The 15943-nt window shown below is 44.1% G+C and overlaps 1 protein-coding gene across 7 annotated transcripts in view; it reads right to left on the bottom strand.

Annotated features, from left to right (window-relative positions):
• Positions 1-15943, bottom strand: part of Flnb (filamin B) — a 133117-nt gene that overhangs the window by 86778 nt on the left and 30396 nt on the right. The window lies entirely within an intron of this gene.

Below are 15943 nucleotides of genomic sequence, written 5' to 3'. Positions count from 1 at the left end.
AAAAGAACAGATGCCCTGTCGAGCACACACTTAAGGTACCTGCCCTTCTCTGTCAGTGCACCTACCACAGATGTGGCCAGATTACTATGGCACATCAGCCTCCTGTGCCCACAGGGTCAGCTCCACTAACTAGTCAGGAAATTAGTCAATTTTGCTCTCTGCTGTCCCCACAGCTGAGGCACTTTGCATCCCAGCACTCAGACATTCACCACCCCTCCACCCCACCCCATCAAGTTTTTGTTAAATGCTAGAGCACTGTTATTACTATTATCCTTACCACCACATGCTGTCATCAACTTTGAGAGGAAAAGGACAAAGGCAGGAGGGAAAAGTGAAAGCTTAGCAGTTCAAGGTAGACACTACCAGCCTGCCCCAGGCTTCCTGTCAGCCTTGGCAGCCTGGTGAGCCTGCAGCAGCATCACACCCAGAGCTGCTTCAAGGTAACCCCACACTGTAGAGCTCCATCTCCTGGGGAGAGATGCCAGGCAGCAGCTTGGCCATGGCATGACCCACCAACATTGCAGACTGACTTGCAGTTTCCCTCCATCTTGCCTTCTTTGCCTGGAAAAAATCAAGGCTGAATTGTGTCTTTAGGTGTCTGAACAAGAGATCCCTGAACTTAAAGATGGCAGTTGTCCACTCCTCAGTGAAACTTGTAGGAGGCAGCCATCCCAAGTCTTGGTCAAGGAGGATCCACCCTAGTCCCTCAACTGGGGTCCCACTTCCAGGTTCCTAGGCCCTTCCAGCCACACAGCAGATGGACTGGGTTCTTGGGCTCAGATTTTCTCAAGGCGTCTGGGCAGGAAAAAGGGCACGAGGCCAGCTTTGCTTCTCCTACATACTCAGAGCTTCTGAGTATGTTCAGCCCTCAAAGCAAGGGATGTACACAATGAGGCAGAGACTTACAACCAGGTGACTTGTGGCACTGATCACTAAAGTGTGTCTGTGGTGCTTTTTGGTCACTAAAATTCTTCCTCCCCTTCTCCCAAACTGTGGCACACAGTTTGCAGCTGGATGGTTCTTCAGTGTCTCCCTTGAAATTCAGAGGTGTGGCTGTCAGCAATGGACAGTGGGCAGAAGAGAAGCATGTCATTACCTCAGAGCCCTGGGCAGTAGGTGAGCATCTTCCACACACTCTCCCCAATTGCTACCCAGAGCCCACAATCAGTCACCTCTCTATGCCCTGCCTGAGGGGAGGCCAGCAAGGCCAGGGAAGGAAGCTGGCTCCCAGAATCAGGTGTCCCACCCAGCTGAAGTCTAACAAATACCACACTTTCACACACTTGCCATCACTAGTTTTAAAACCTCTTTGTTGTGACACTTGAATGAGAGGATGTTCTGGGCTTTGCAAGACCTGAAGTCAAGTGAGCCTATTTCAATTGTTAAGGAAAAAAAACAGACTGATAAAATAAGATAGGCTGAGTCACCAGGGTCAGCTGGATTTCCAACTCTCTTTCCTGCTTGTGGCTCAAGGGTTACAATGGAGCTGTCTGAATTGATTTTTATGCATCCCTATGCCAGGGTTCCATTAAGGGGTCTGTTCAGAGTCTTGTGTGCATGTTTTGGTGGTGGTACTGGAGAACACACACAAGGCCTCATGTTTGGGAGGCCCTACCACACATGCCACACCCCAGCCCTTTTGCTTTTAGTCTGTTTTACATATAGAGTCACAGGCTTCTGCTCAGGCCAGTCTCAGTGACACTTCTACTTCTACCAACTGAGCAGCTGGAATTACAGATTTGTATCACCACACCTAGCTAGTTTTTGAGACAGGGTCTTACTAATTTTTTTGCCCTGGCTAGCTTCACACTGCAGTCCTCCTGTGTCTACCTCCTCAATAGCTGGGATTACAGATGAGTACTCCCACACCTGGCCCAGTAAGTCTTTTTATGTTAGTAATTTTTAAGCAATGATACAACTGAACATGGAGTGGGCACACGATGTGTTGAGGACACTGAGACCACATCAATTGCCAGTCCTGCCATAGGTAAGGCATGGGGGAGGGGAGGCTCAGCAAACATTTGTGTGCAGGTTGGTAATGCCTACCCTGAGCATGGTGCAGGATGGTGGGTTGAGGCAGTCTGGGTTTCTCTGCAACCAAACTGAGTAAATATTCCCAAATCCCTGATTTGAAATTTCTGCTATAGACCTAAAACACATTCCTTACACATAACCTCACACGTCAAATTTCCCACTGTGCAAACTATTTCTTCTCTTCTCTTTCTCACTTGCTGGACAATTTTCCCCTGAAATAGAAATAGTTAGAACAAACTACTTCACAAATGCCTAAACTTTATTTTGGCACAGAAAGTTTGGTGAACTTTCAGATCATCACTCCTATGATGATCACAGACCCTATGATGGTGTCCCCCTTTCAAAATGTATCCCAAACACCCTATTGTCTACTTACGAGATTTCACTGTATTTAAAAGTCCCATTTTCATCACCAAGTGGCTTTCTTTTCAATTTCAGTTTTTAAATTACTTTTTAAGAATTTTATAACCAATAGCAAAGTCACATTGGACAAAACGATAAATAAGATGAGTATATTAAAGATACTAGTAAGTGTCCTTTCACTTACTATTATTGGGAAATCCTTAAAAAGTTAGAATAAGGATTATAACTTGTTAGAAAGGTTAAAGAAAGAAGGAAAAATACTCAAAAATAGTCAGAGCAATTCATTCTAAACTAAACTTTTATCTCAAAGCTACAGGTCCCTTGCACGACTCATTCTTTTCCTACCACACAGTTCAGTTCCTGGCAATTCATAGGACAAGGGCCCCAGAACCCCCTGCATGAGCAGGGAGTTGAGGGACCCAGAGTCTAGCCACTGGGAGCCTCAGGTTAAAACCCAGCGTGGGCTCTCGAGGCCTCAGCATGGCAGTCATCAGTCCCTGGCTCCCGGCCTCTAGGCACCACGGCTCTGAGAACATGTCCAGCTGAAATAACAAATGCTGGCTGTGAATGGAAGTCTTCGTGACCTTTGACTCCAGCTCAGTTTGTCATGTGGAGAGGCTACCTCACCTGAAATGCAGCTTACTCCTTCAGGAGCTAGGCCAGGCCCACCCCAAGGCTGTGTGCATGTGCAGCCCTCGAGGAAAAGAGCGAGGGCAAGAGAAACATGCCTGCAAAGACTCTTAGGCACCCTTTCAACAAAACAGAGAGCAGTTCTCTCTCCTCTGGGCAGGCCCTGGGCGTCACAACAGTACTATGAGGGTGGCTTTCACAGTTAGTCCTGTTTTACAAATGAGTTAACAGAGGCCTACAGAGGTGAAACTGATTGCCAAAAGTGACATTTAGGGAGAGAGTTTGCGACCACAGCCCAAGCTCTTAGTCTTACTACTTCTCTGAACCTACATTATGTCACAACAGACTGATGAGGTAAGCCCAGTCATTGGTCTCACTTTTCAGATGAGGAGACAGCTAACAGACTGCATGCTCGAGTGATGAACCAGGCCTCTCTGACCCCCAGGCAGGGCCTCTGGACTTCTACCTGCCCCAGCCATTCCCACAATCCCTAATCTGTAAGGCTCTAGAAGAAAACATGGCAGATAGACGGACAGCACAAGACATAGGACACACAAACAGGAGCCAGAGCTGGAATATTTTAGTCTCCTTATCTCATCCAAGATCAACTCGGCCTCTACTATATCCTGGGGACGGGAATTCTAGCAATCATGTCCTTTTCCCTCCATCCTGAGGTCCCCATGCCTATCTCATTTCTTGCCAGAAGAATCATTCTCAGCTAAATCCTTAGGAGAAATTATCACTCTGCCTTAGTAACCCAAACCTGTCAGCCTGCCTTTTTTTTTTTTTCCCTAGAAAATGGGAATTAGAGTTACTCATGTTCTTGAACGTCCAACTTGTTCTCTTCTGTTCTCAGATCCCACAAAAATTTCCTAACTGCCTACTGAGTGCCAAGCCCATGCTGGATACAAATTATACTTTTAAATAAGAAAGGAAACTAAATTGGCTCCAAATTGTATGGCAACATTATAACAATGAAAACTGATATCTCCACAGTATATAGTAAAGAAGTAATTTAAGGAAAAAAAGAAAACCTTTGGTTTTGTGCCCCTCATATTAGACTGTGGGTTTTTTTAATGGTTTTTTTTTTAATAATTAAGAGTTAAAAGTTAAATAAAAATAATAATGAATAGGATAGATATTCATCCTTCAACTGCAAACTTGTAAAAGCTGAACCTTGTTACAAAGTCAGATCAAAGTGGCTTTCTTGGTTTGAAAGGGAAGACATCAGTTTGCATTTTCCCCCTGTAATTCAGCTCATGTTACAACTTACACAAGCCTGTTACAGAGATGGCAGCCTGACCAAAGATTGTGAAGTCAAAAAGAACAAAACTCCCAAATTAGAGTCATGAATAGGAATCAAGCTAAGGGAAATTCCAAATAATTTATAACTGCTGGCTCTCGTCATCACCAAGAGAAAGAGACGAAGTTGGAGGAAAGAACTTCTCAGAGAACAAATGAGGGCACTTTCCTGCTTTCCAAACATGGACACTTTTTTGGATAGTTCTTCCTGAGCCAAGATTGAGTTCAGCTGTCAGAATTTATACCCCCAAATTTGAATCTTTCAGCCCAGAATGGTAGAAGGCGACCTCTGAACACATCCCTCCCCAGAAAAGAGGGAGCTTTCTATACCCAGGGACTGGCTGCCTTCTTGCAGGTGGAATTCCTCATCTCAACATCCATGAGTAAAGAGCATGAGCAGAGTGGGTACACTGAGTCTCCTCAAATGAAGGGTGGACCACTTGCTGAAAGTAAGTCAGGGATCAGGGACATTAATTAGTCCATGACAGAGAGCTAGAAGTTCACATGCCCTGATCGGAGGTGGGGGGTACTGTCAGAGAAGACTGGTTACCTCCCAAGTGTATGACTTATTAACTGGGGATCTGTGAGTGGGCCAAAACCCTAGGCTCAGTCTCTCATCTGTAAAATGGGAGTCATAAGTGGGCTTACCTTGTCAAGCCATCATTGACATGCTGCCCAAAAGCAGATAGCAAACTGCCCAATGACCATTCCAGACCATCAGCAGGGCTACTACTACAGGGCTATTACTACTGTAATAAAATCAACACATACAAGTTTGGGAACTAGCAGTGCTCTGCTAGCATTGGGAATAAAGATTCAATGTCATCCTATTCTGCTTCAAGACTGCCAGAGTTTAATGCCCCAGAACTCCGCCTTCCACACAGAAGAACGTTCCATCTGCTAACAACCACAAGAGCTGGGCCCATCCGGGACCTGGGATTAAGGGTGATAGAATCAAGATGTTCTTTGTTTGGTGATCTGCTGAATGAACTGGCAGTTTGCAAAACTCTGCAGGCCACCCCGAGCCCTCCAGCAGATTCCTGAGCAATCTGCAGGGGCCAGGCCAGGCCATTGCTGACAGAAAATTAAGTTCAGGGTTAATAAATTAAATTTAAAGCACACAGTATTCAAGAAAGCTCCCTAACGTGATTTCTTGTTCTAATGGGAGGTGGGAAAGGTTTTGGTACTAAAGTGATCCTTAACCATTGAAGCAGTTCATTACAACAATTTAATGCACCAGGAAAACTGAAAACACCTCCCTGACAGTGAGTGGTTAAACCTTACATTCAAGTAAGAGAATAACAGGCTGCTATGTACAGAATGAGAAAGATGTGCCTGTTCTGATAGGGACATTCATGATGTGTTACGTAAGAGAAGGGAACAATTTGCAGAAAAGGACGGAACATGCAATCCTGGTTTTGAAAATTCAGGGCTCTGCAGTTGAAGAGAAAGGCCTGGACACATGTGCATGACTGTCCTCCCTACTGTTTGGGAGGAAGACTAAGGAGATGGCACTGAAGATGAGCCACTGCGATCTGGTCTATATTGTAAGCATCTTTAAAGTTTGTGTTTATTCCTTTTGTAGTAAACTTTTTACATCCCACCAAAAAGAAAGAAATGATGTAATAACGCACACATTAAGGAACTCTTCATTTTAACCAAATTGCCTGCTGGAATCTGTAGGCACCAATGTGGGAAAATCAACAGGCTTTACCCAATGATAAAAGCATCTGCATCTGAATAAAGGGGTGGGAAGGTCACATAACTGGGCTCATATATTATGCTCCTGAAATTACAGCTATGATACACTAGTTGCATTTTTTAAATACATATGAAAATACCTGTTACAATCCTTAAGTGTTAGTTTGTAGCACTTGGTATTATCTTGAGTTGCTTCTGGGTGGAAAAGCAGGGAGTAGGGGTGAGGAGGGCTGGGAGAAGCCAGCCACTCACCTTGTGTTCCTCCTGTGATACTGTCCATCCACACATAATACCTGGGAACTTTGCAGGTTTGCCTGCCTGTCTTTCCAAGGAGCATCTCTGCTGGACATTCTCACAGGAATGCCTTCACCAGACACACCCTCCAGGACCAGCAGCCTCCAGGCCTCAAGAGACAGCCTCTGCCATTTGCAAACAGCTTGGGGGTGGGGGAGAGAAGATGCCGGAAGATTCCATTGCAAGAAGACAGAGTCACCTGGATGCCTTTCAGGCATGTTTCCAAGTCAACAACAACAAAATCAACCTTCCTGGTCCCTTTGTTCCCCAATTTCTGGTACCCTAAGAGTAGTCTTTTAAGGCACCGGGGTCAATCTGAGGGCCTGACCCCCACTGAATTCTCACAACTTCATTATGAGGTACCATTGTTAGTTCCGTCTTCCAGATTTTAAAAATTGGTTAATGAGAGAAGTCCAAAGTCACATAACCAATAGGAGTAGAACAGGGCTTTGAACCCAGGGCACTAACTTCAGATTCTGCTGTTGACCATTCTCCCTAGAAACCAGAAGAGGCGTGCAAAGGAAGAGGCCCATACATGGACATGATGGTGTTACAAACACTTCCAAAACTGAAGCGCCATGGGGAAAAAATGCTGAGGGTTGCATAATCTCTTAAGAGAGATTTACCACTGTGTCCCTGAACTCTGTCCCCTGATAAATGGTCATGGTGGTAAGATAAACAGCCAAAACCAGTAGGTCAGCCTGGCTGCTAAAGGGAGAACACATTCTAACATTCCTGAGGCAGTGTCAAAACACAGCACAAGCGAGTGACACACGATTCATATCCACCCCAATCACCAGCTGCCACTGTGACTGAAGTCACACAGACTGCAGCCAGACCTCTTCATTACTAGTTCATCTACAGTCTGCTCCCCGCAAGAGCACTAGATCTGACATCAAAAGCTCAGAGCTGCTCTACCTGAACTTGGCTCTGAGGAGCATTTGTCCAGCGCCCCAGCCCACACAGAAACTCAGCCTGTCCCCTAGCAAACCAGGGTCATCTACTAGTGTTTACTTAAATCAAATCACTTTTTTCTTTTTTCCACATGTTAAGTGATTATGGCTGTGAGATTATAGGTTTGACACACTAGGTGCGTTTTTCAAATACACTGGAAAATACCTGTTGCAATTGTTAAATGTTAGTTTGTAACACTTAGTATCATCTTGAGTGCCACATTCTAGAAAAGACCACATTAGATGTCAGCTGGGTTTTCCACACAAAAGGGTTTCTATGGCCAAGTACCTAGGGACACCTAGACTGAACAACTCCCCCCCACACATACACACCCCAAGAGTTTTACTGTGTTGCCCAGGTTGGCTCCAAACTCCTGAACTCAAACTCAAGCAATCTTTCAAGTGCATGCTACTATGCCTGGTGCTAAACAATTCTTAAGCTGCTGCAGGACTTCTTGGAGACTTTAATTTTTACATTGACAATCTCAAAGTGAAGACTAGGATGTAACACTGTATTTCCAAATGTTATTAGACTATCTCTTAAGATCAGGAGGATCAAGGATGGAGGCCACCCCAGACAAATAGTTTGTGAAACCCCATCTCTAAAATAAGCAGAGCAAAATAGACTGGATGTGTGGCTGAAGCTGTAGAGCACTGCTTTGCAAGTTTGAAGCCCTGAGTTCAAACCCCAGTCCCACCAAAAAAAAAAAAAAAAAAGTAAAAACATTGTATCTTGAAGTAGGGGTAGGAGGTGTGGCATTTGTAAAACCCTGGGTTTGATCCATGCAGCACAAAAATAAATAAATAATCTATCTCAAAGGAGACTGATATTCTACAGAAGGTACTTTGGGGAAATCTACCTTACACTGTTCAGCTCCTCCACAAACACTTCTTCCAAACACGCCCAGAATCTGGGAGATTTACATTTTACAACACTGCTAAGCATGGGAATGAAGACCTGTGACTTTCTCTTATCTACAGTTCTTTCTATGGCAGCGATTAAGAAATTATAACCTTGCCACTTGGAATCAACAAGGTTTGCAGATAAAGAACAGAAAAGAGGGACTCAAGGCACTGTTCATAATTAGGGGTGCTAAAGGGAAGCATGCCCCTTCACCACAGCGTTTAGGCAATGCCAGTGGTCACCAGCTTGCTTAAAAACCACACTAAGAAATATCTTTTTGTTCTAGTGCAAACTGTAATTCTTAAACAACAGGCAATGGTGTAGAGGAGTTTGGGCTCCCCTGACAGGGCACTCCATCTAGGCCTGCAGATGCAAACTTCCTCCTCTTCCACGGAGCCCCTCAGGGCCGCTTCATCCAGGACTACACAACGACGTCAGCACTGGGTAGAGGCAGTTGGTCAGAATGCACAGAAAGTGTAAGGAAAGTGAGAGAAATTGAAACTGAAAAATGTTTATTTCAGGGCCTGTAAAACACTGTCTTCTCTAGTTCTTAATTTTAATATTCACAGAAATTCCATTTGAAAAGGAGTATAGGTTTGCTTACTTGCATCTCAAAAATCTCCAAGTATGCATTATGATTGCTGAGAAATCAGAACTGTACAATAAATGAGTTAGCTGTAGCCAAATATGAAAACATAAATAAAAGCAAAACCATTTGTCAACTTTCAATTTATTTTATAGCAATCCACAAATACATTTTTTAAAGTGTGAAAGGTGGATGTGTTTCACTGTATTTGGTATGCTAGGTTCAGGGGCCAAAGTCTTCCCACATTCCAGCATCCTGGATAAAGTCACAAATCCTCCACATGCCTCACTGTGACTGTGAGTCACACTGCGCCTGAGAACTGCTCTCCTGTGCTCCAGCTGCAGGGAGAACACCAACTGCCAGGTCTCCCTCTCTGAGATGCACCTTCCCCTTCCACTCCTTACTTTCTGGCTCTCTCAGCCATCTGTCAAGATTCAGCCTCCTCTGACACATTCCCTTCGCTTTGGCACTGTGGCTTATGACTGTAGAGAATCATGTCAAAGTGGGACTTCCCACTAGATCCACTGGGAAGCCAAATGTCCAGGACAGTTAGCAGGACAAGTAACCAACCTAAATAGCCCCACATCTTCCTAGGACTGATGGTTCTAAGTCAGAGACTCTTGCAGAGAAAGCATAAAGATCTATGAACTTGAACAGGAAAAAAAGTCAAATATTTGCTTTTAGTAACCTCTAACTAAAACTTAGCATTCTTTCCATTATGAATGAAGACCATAAAACACAGGTGTATTAGCAGTACCCATGCCTTTGTCACCAATGAAATCAGATCTTTTGTTATCAGGACAGCTTGAAATATCCTTCATGCCTAACTACTGCATCACAATTATGGTAATGATTAGATAGACTCGCTGTAGGGTTGGAGGCTGTAGTTTAGTGATAAAGCACATGCCTAGTATTGTGCAAGGCCCTGGGTTCAATTCCCAGTATTGAAAAAAAATAGTAATAATACAGATGTGCACTTATTACTATATGCAAATTTTTATTTTTAGTAACTGTATTTCAATACAATTGTTTTTCTTTGTAACTATGTATATTATTTCATGCAAGAGTCCAAGACACATTAACTTAAGAACGCTGATTTCAACTAATAATTCTTAGAACCAAGAAGGAAAGAGATTCCACTGATGATGTTTTGTTAAATGGCCCACAGATTATAGTCATCTCCCTTGGGGACCCTGGGAGGTCACTAAGAATGGGTCTCCCCTGGGCAACCCATCACACCTGAGTTACCCTCCTAAGCCATAAACATAATCATTCATGTTCCTCCCAACTTGAACATCTTCCACTGCACCCTAAGCTCTGTGGAAAGGGTTGGCAAACTTCCTGTAAAGGGAAGTTTGTGAACTATATAGTCTCTACAACTATTCAAATCTGCCACTGTAATGAGAAAGTGGCCATAAATAATATATAACTGAATGGGTGTGTGGTCTGTATTCCAATAAAACTTTATTTATAAAAATGGTCAGAGGGCCCACAGGCCACAGTTTTTCCACTTATGCACCCCAGTGCCATTATCTAATAGCATCAGTGTTCAGAACTTTCCACAATAATGGAAATTTTTATATGTATACTGTCTGATACAATAAACAAGCCACAGATGGCTTATTTAATGCCTAAAATATGGTTAGGGTGACTGGAGAGCAGAGTTTTTAATTTTAATTGTTTAACTAGCCCAATGTGGCTGGTAGGTAGCACAGGTCTACACAGTCAAATTAAAACCCTTTCACATTAATTTCTGAGGTTCTTCACTCCCTAGCCAACATCACAAGGGAGACTGAGTCCAGCTGCTGGTCAGTGGGCAGCCAGTCAGTGCTAGGCCTTTGGCATTCCTGAGCTTTCCACTTCTGGGCCCTTCTTTGCTCCAGCAGTTCTGCAACCCAGAGGGTCCTTTTTCTCCTGAATAGCTTCTCCAACCCCACTGTTCACAGCTTCATCCTTACCCTGGGTCTAGGAGTTACCATAATGAGCTAGGTCTTGTGAAACATATCACACAGCAACTGGCCCAAGAGGTCTTTCTTCTTCTCTCTAACATATATGTTTGAGGGCTGGTGGAGTGGCTCAAGTGGTAGAGTGCCTGCCTACCAAGTGTGAGGTTCTGAGTTCAAACCCCAGTACTACCAAAACAAGAACAAAAAACAAAAAACCCAATAATATATATACTTGAAGAAGCTATGTCCTTACCACAGGGTCTTGAAAATTAGTAAGGATTGATTTTATTAAATGAACCCTGACTGTAGCCAATTAATAGAAGCTTTAACTTTCTATTTAAAACACAAAACAGAAAACTTTTTTAAAATTAACAGATTTACTTAAAAATCTATTGATTGCATTTTAGGGCTAGAATGTGGACAAAAGTGGGAGGTCTAAAGCTTGGATAGATTTCAGATCTATAGCACAGAGAAGTTAGGCCACCTGGATTAACACTCATTCCACTACCCCCTAATCTCGCTCGTCTAAGACCTCAGTCTTCCTCACCTTTAAAGAGGTTGACAGTGTCTTCACCTCAGAGGAATGGAGTGCAGTTATCACAGTGTCAAGACATACAAATAGCAGCACCTAATGAAGGAGGCACATCAACCAAACCTGGCAGGGACCAAAGTGTAGAAGTACCAGCGTGACCATAAGTTCCAGTCCCAGTCTTGTGGCCTATCTCATGACCAGACAGGGCATGAATTTTACCTACCAGCTGTGCAACATCACATCCTCTAAGCACCCTACACTGTTCACCCTACTAGTGCTTCCTTCTATACCTGACCCAGTACAGAAGTCTCTTGGGATGGGTCAATGCACTCCTTGGGTACTGAGGAGTCATGAGTTAAAAAGGCTGTGTGGTAGCTGTGACATTGATGTGGGCAGCAAGTTGTCATCTGAACAGCCAGGACGGCAGTCTGGAAGTTGGCCTTTCTGCAGATTCTGGGGCATCAGACTAGACTTCCTGACCCAAGGCCCTGTCTCCCTCTTACCAGGCTGTCTTACTCACAGGGCCAGGTACCAAATGACTAGGCCACTGTCAACATCAGACCCACCCTCAGAGAAGGATGACAGACTGGCCACCTCTGAGGGGATTCAGCAGTGGACTGGGCACATGTGAATAAATGTAAAAACAATTAAATAAACAAATAAATAGATAAATACAGTGGACTGGGCTGTTTTAAAGCTAGATGCAAGAATATTTTCAATCCAAGTAGTCACACTGGAAGAAGTTCTTAATTTAAAGAATTTCCAGTCACTTCATAGATTGGTATTGATATACACGGTATGGCTTTTTCTGATCACCAATTTTCGCAATTATAAAAGATTCCAGTACAATCAATCTAAATTTTATTTCAAGTGTGAGTATTAATAAAAATGAGTCTCTCCCCTGACCCCATTCCTCTGGGCCAGCTCTCTTAATAGATCAGGGTTGCTCAGTGCTAATGCCAGGCCCATGACCTCAAGCAGGTACTAGTTAGTATAGATGGCTTGTCTAACTTTCTTCTCAAGCCTTAACATTACTGCTGCTCACAAAGTCACTTGAGTCTCAACCCTGGCTCCATCAGGGAAAGTTTTTGAAAGAAAAAAAAAAGTCCTTCCTTCAAAGAAAACAAAAGCAGCATCTCTTAGGAGATCCCCTAGGATCAGTAATCTAAAAGGTTTCTAGTTCTAAAAGCAACAAGCATTTGGAATCACTGTCTGCACTACACATCACATGAATCCCACCTAAATTACCACCCAAGAGGATCAATGCTTTCTTCTTATGCAAATGGCTTAAGTTCCCAAGGGCCAGAACTCAACAGTGCACAGGCTACGGAGCTAAGTAGTAAACCACATTCTAACAAAGAAAAGGATGATGCTGCCAGTGACTTGGAATAAATATGCTGTGATGCTGAACAGAGGACTAGACATTCCCTGGGTTTCAATTTTCTTTCCTTAAGAAGAATTAACACTGACAATGAGCATTCACACAGTGCTGCTGAAGTTAGAGGCAGCACAAGGGAGAAGACTTGGCCTGTGGTTCCTGGACTACTCTATATTCTAGGCCATGCCCATTTACAGAGGGGTCAGAGAGACTGGGAGAGTCCCAGTGGTAAATGGCTAGGCTGGGACCAGGCATATACGAAAACAAAAGTGTGGTCAAGCCCAACTCTTCTGATGACACAGATTTCCCCTAAAAAGTCATTCACCCTGGAAAGGCTACACTATTTGCCCAGGGCCACATGACAGAGTGAGGGACATGGAAGAAAAGGGGACATTGAGGAGTCTATTTCAGGCACACATTTCAGGAGCTAACTAGAGCTCCAACTCCATGACTTGGGGCCAATGCTCCCCAATTCTAATCTGACAAAAGAAAGGCAGGTGGGGATGGAGGCCAGAGCTTCAGAATCAGCTCAGAGCTTCTTCACTCACTGGGCAGAACGGACTGGGTGACAATGTACAAGAGGCCCAGAGAAACCTGAGCTACAATACCCAGTTTATGATGAAAACTCCCCATCCCTGGAACTCTCTTTTTCCAGAATGGTTAATGGGAAACTTCAAATAAAATTCAGTGGCTGAGGTTATCATACTCTGCTCTTGATTTAAGTCAGGTCCCCCTTCAGTCTGATAGCCCATTCATGCCCAGCAAATTACTCTTTAAAAGTGTGTGGTGGGAGTCAGAGGGGGGACTTTAAAGCCTGTTCTATTTCTTCAATTCCCAAAGTCAAAGAGGGTATTGTGTGTGGCTAAATCCAGAGGACTCCTCCCTATCCACCCCAAGTAAAGAGTGAGACAGTACCCAGATAGTCACAAAGTACAAATTCTCTATACCCTAGAGCAGCCTCCCAGTCTCCCCAATTTTAGGGCCCCACTCAGAGCTGCATAACAGTCCTGACACCCCCCTTTGCAGCTCCTGGAGTGTTCACAGAAAACAAGCCAATTTTTCCAGGGTCTTGGGCCAACAATGTAATCACAGTCCACATTAGAAGCTTCTGGTTGCTCATCAGAACCCAGAATCCTGGCTGGGGGCTGCACACAGGCAAGAGGCTCCCTCAGGCTTCCTGTCATAATAAATTCCTCCACACCCCACCTGTGAAACTCCATTCCCATTTATTACCAAAACTGGAGCCCTGGCTCTAGAGCTTTTCCTGAGGCCTGGAAGCTGGCCATTCCAGCTGATGACATCACTGACAAGCTCCTGACAATGGCTCCCGAGAGCCTAAACCTCTGCTAATACCTAGCGAGCACATTCCTCCCGAGTGAGGTCATGTTTAGCTAATTGCTAATCTGGCCCCCACACCAGTGCCCAAGCCACCTCCAGGAGGTATCTGTACAGTTCCTGCCTGCTCCTGGGGACCCTCTACTGCTGTCACTAGCCTGGCACAGCAAATAAGCAAACCAGGGCAACTCTGAGTGGGTGGTAAGCCTGAGGGTTGCCAGATTTTGCAAATACAAATACAGCATGTCCAGTGAAATATTAATTTAGGTAAAGAATAATTATTTAGTACAAATACATTCCATGCAATGACTTGTAACATGCAAGAACTGCATACCATATGTGGGGAATACTTCTACTAAAAGTTATTGTTTATCTGAAATTCAAATTTAACTGCATTTTCTCTGACCACCCTGGTGGGAGCACATGTGAATCTTTACCCCTTTGTTTGACTTCTGTGATTTCCTAAATTGTCATTTACATAATATATGCTCTACAGAAAAACTAAATAGGGCTGGGGGGTGCAACTCAGTGGGAAAGTACAAGCTTAGCATGCATGAGGACCTGAATGCAATCTCCAGCAGAGCAAAAACACATATATGAAAATACCAGGGAAGAGGGGGTATACAGGACTATAATCCCAGCACTCCAGAGGCTGAGGCAGGACAAAGTTCAAAACCAGGGCTGGGGCATGGCTGAAGTAGTAGAGTGCTTGCCTAGCAAGTGTAAGGCCCTGTGTTCTAATCCCTGTACTGCAAAAAAAAGAAAAGAAAAATTAGGGACTATTGAATTATGTGTAAGTGGCATCACTGAAAAAATGGAGGTGGAAGGGAATATGGAATAAATGTCCTTACTCCACTTTGAAGATTCACAGAGTAGAAACTGGATGAGGCACTTTCAATGTGACTTGGAGGGAAGGAGGGGGGAGGGGGTCCCAGCCTCCCAGCTTTCGCATTGGTTGTCAGAGAAAATGTCTTGGCCCTACATGAAAACATGGCTGATCAGATCACCAGGAATGCACTGTGTGGAGCAAAGACCCATACTCTGGACTGGAATAGTGCCAGCCACACAACAGCTCAGGTGACACTTGGGGACTCAATCTCCCTAATAAGGTTTATTTGCAGAATAAGAATGTTGCTGAAAGTATCCACCCCTTAGGCATGCATCAGGCATATAATAGTACAGATGTATAAAATTTGGAATTTCACTTATTAAATTAGCTCAGTAAACCCAAAATTTTATATACAAATTTCCTGTGTATGATATGGGCTAACATAAATAAATAAATAAAATCAAGAGCACAGTAACTTGTGTATAGTTATAGGTTTTTAATTAGCATAGGTCTAAATGCTTTTTAAGAACTAGAAACTGGAGCTCAGTAGTAGCGCACATGCTTAACAAATGAAGCCCTGGGTCCAATACCCATCATAGGAGAGAGAGAGAGAGAGAGAGAGAGAGAGAGAGAGAGAGAGAGAGAGAGAAAGAGAGAGAAAGAGAGAGAGAGAGAGAGAGAGAGAGAGAGAGAGAAATTAGAGATTCATTCAATCAACAAGTCTTGTGCATTTACTATGAACCAGTCCTGTGGCAAGCATTTCATAAAGTCTCTTCATACTTGGAACAGCCCCAGGAGGCCAAAACCCATTATTATCCTGATTCCCAGACAAGGAAACTGGGGATCAGAAGCTTGTCCAAGGCCACACTGCAGGTGGGAGGTGGGACTGGGATTAAGAACCAGGTCTTTCTGTGAGCTTGAACACCCTGCTGCTACCTTAATCTTCCTACCCCCAGACCAGCAAGGTGAAGGAGCTGGTCAAGGGTTGGGATCAATTTATCCCACTGTCAGGCACCCCAGCCCTTATAGGTATAGAGCCCTCACTTAGAGATCTATAGCTTCTCAGTTGGGGAGCGGGGGGGGGGGGGGGGGGGGGACAGAGGAGGAGAGTGTTCAGGGAAGTCAGATATATCACAATAGCACTCTCTAAACCCAC

This window comes from Castor canadensis, chromosome 10 (genome assembly GCF_047511655.1).
Source record: "Castor canadensis chromosome 10, mCasCan1.hap1v2, whole genome shotgun sequence".
In the NCBI taxonomy this organism is placed as follows: Eukaryota; Metazoa; Chordata; class Mammalia; order Rodentia; family Castoridae; genus Castor; species Castor canadensis.
The sequence above is the reverse complement of the archived record's forward strand: the minus strand, read 5'-3'. Positions and strand labels throughout refer to the sequence as shown.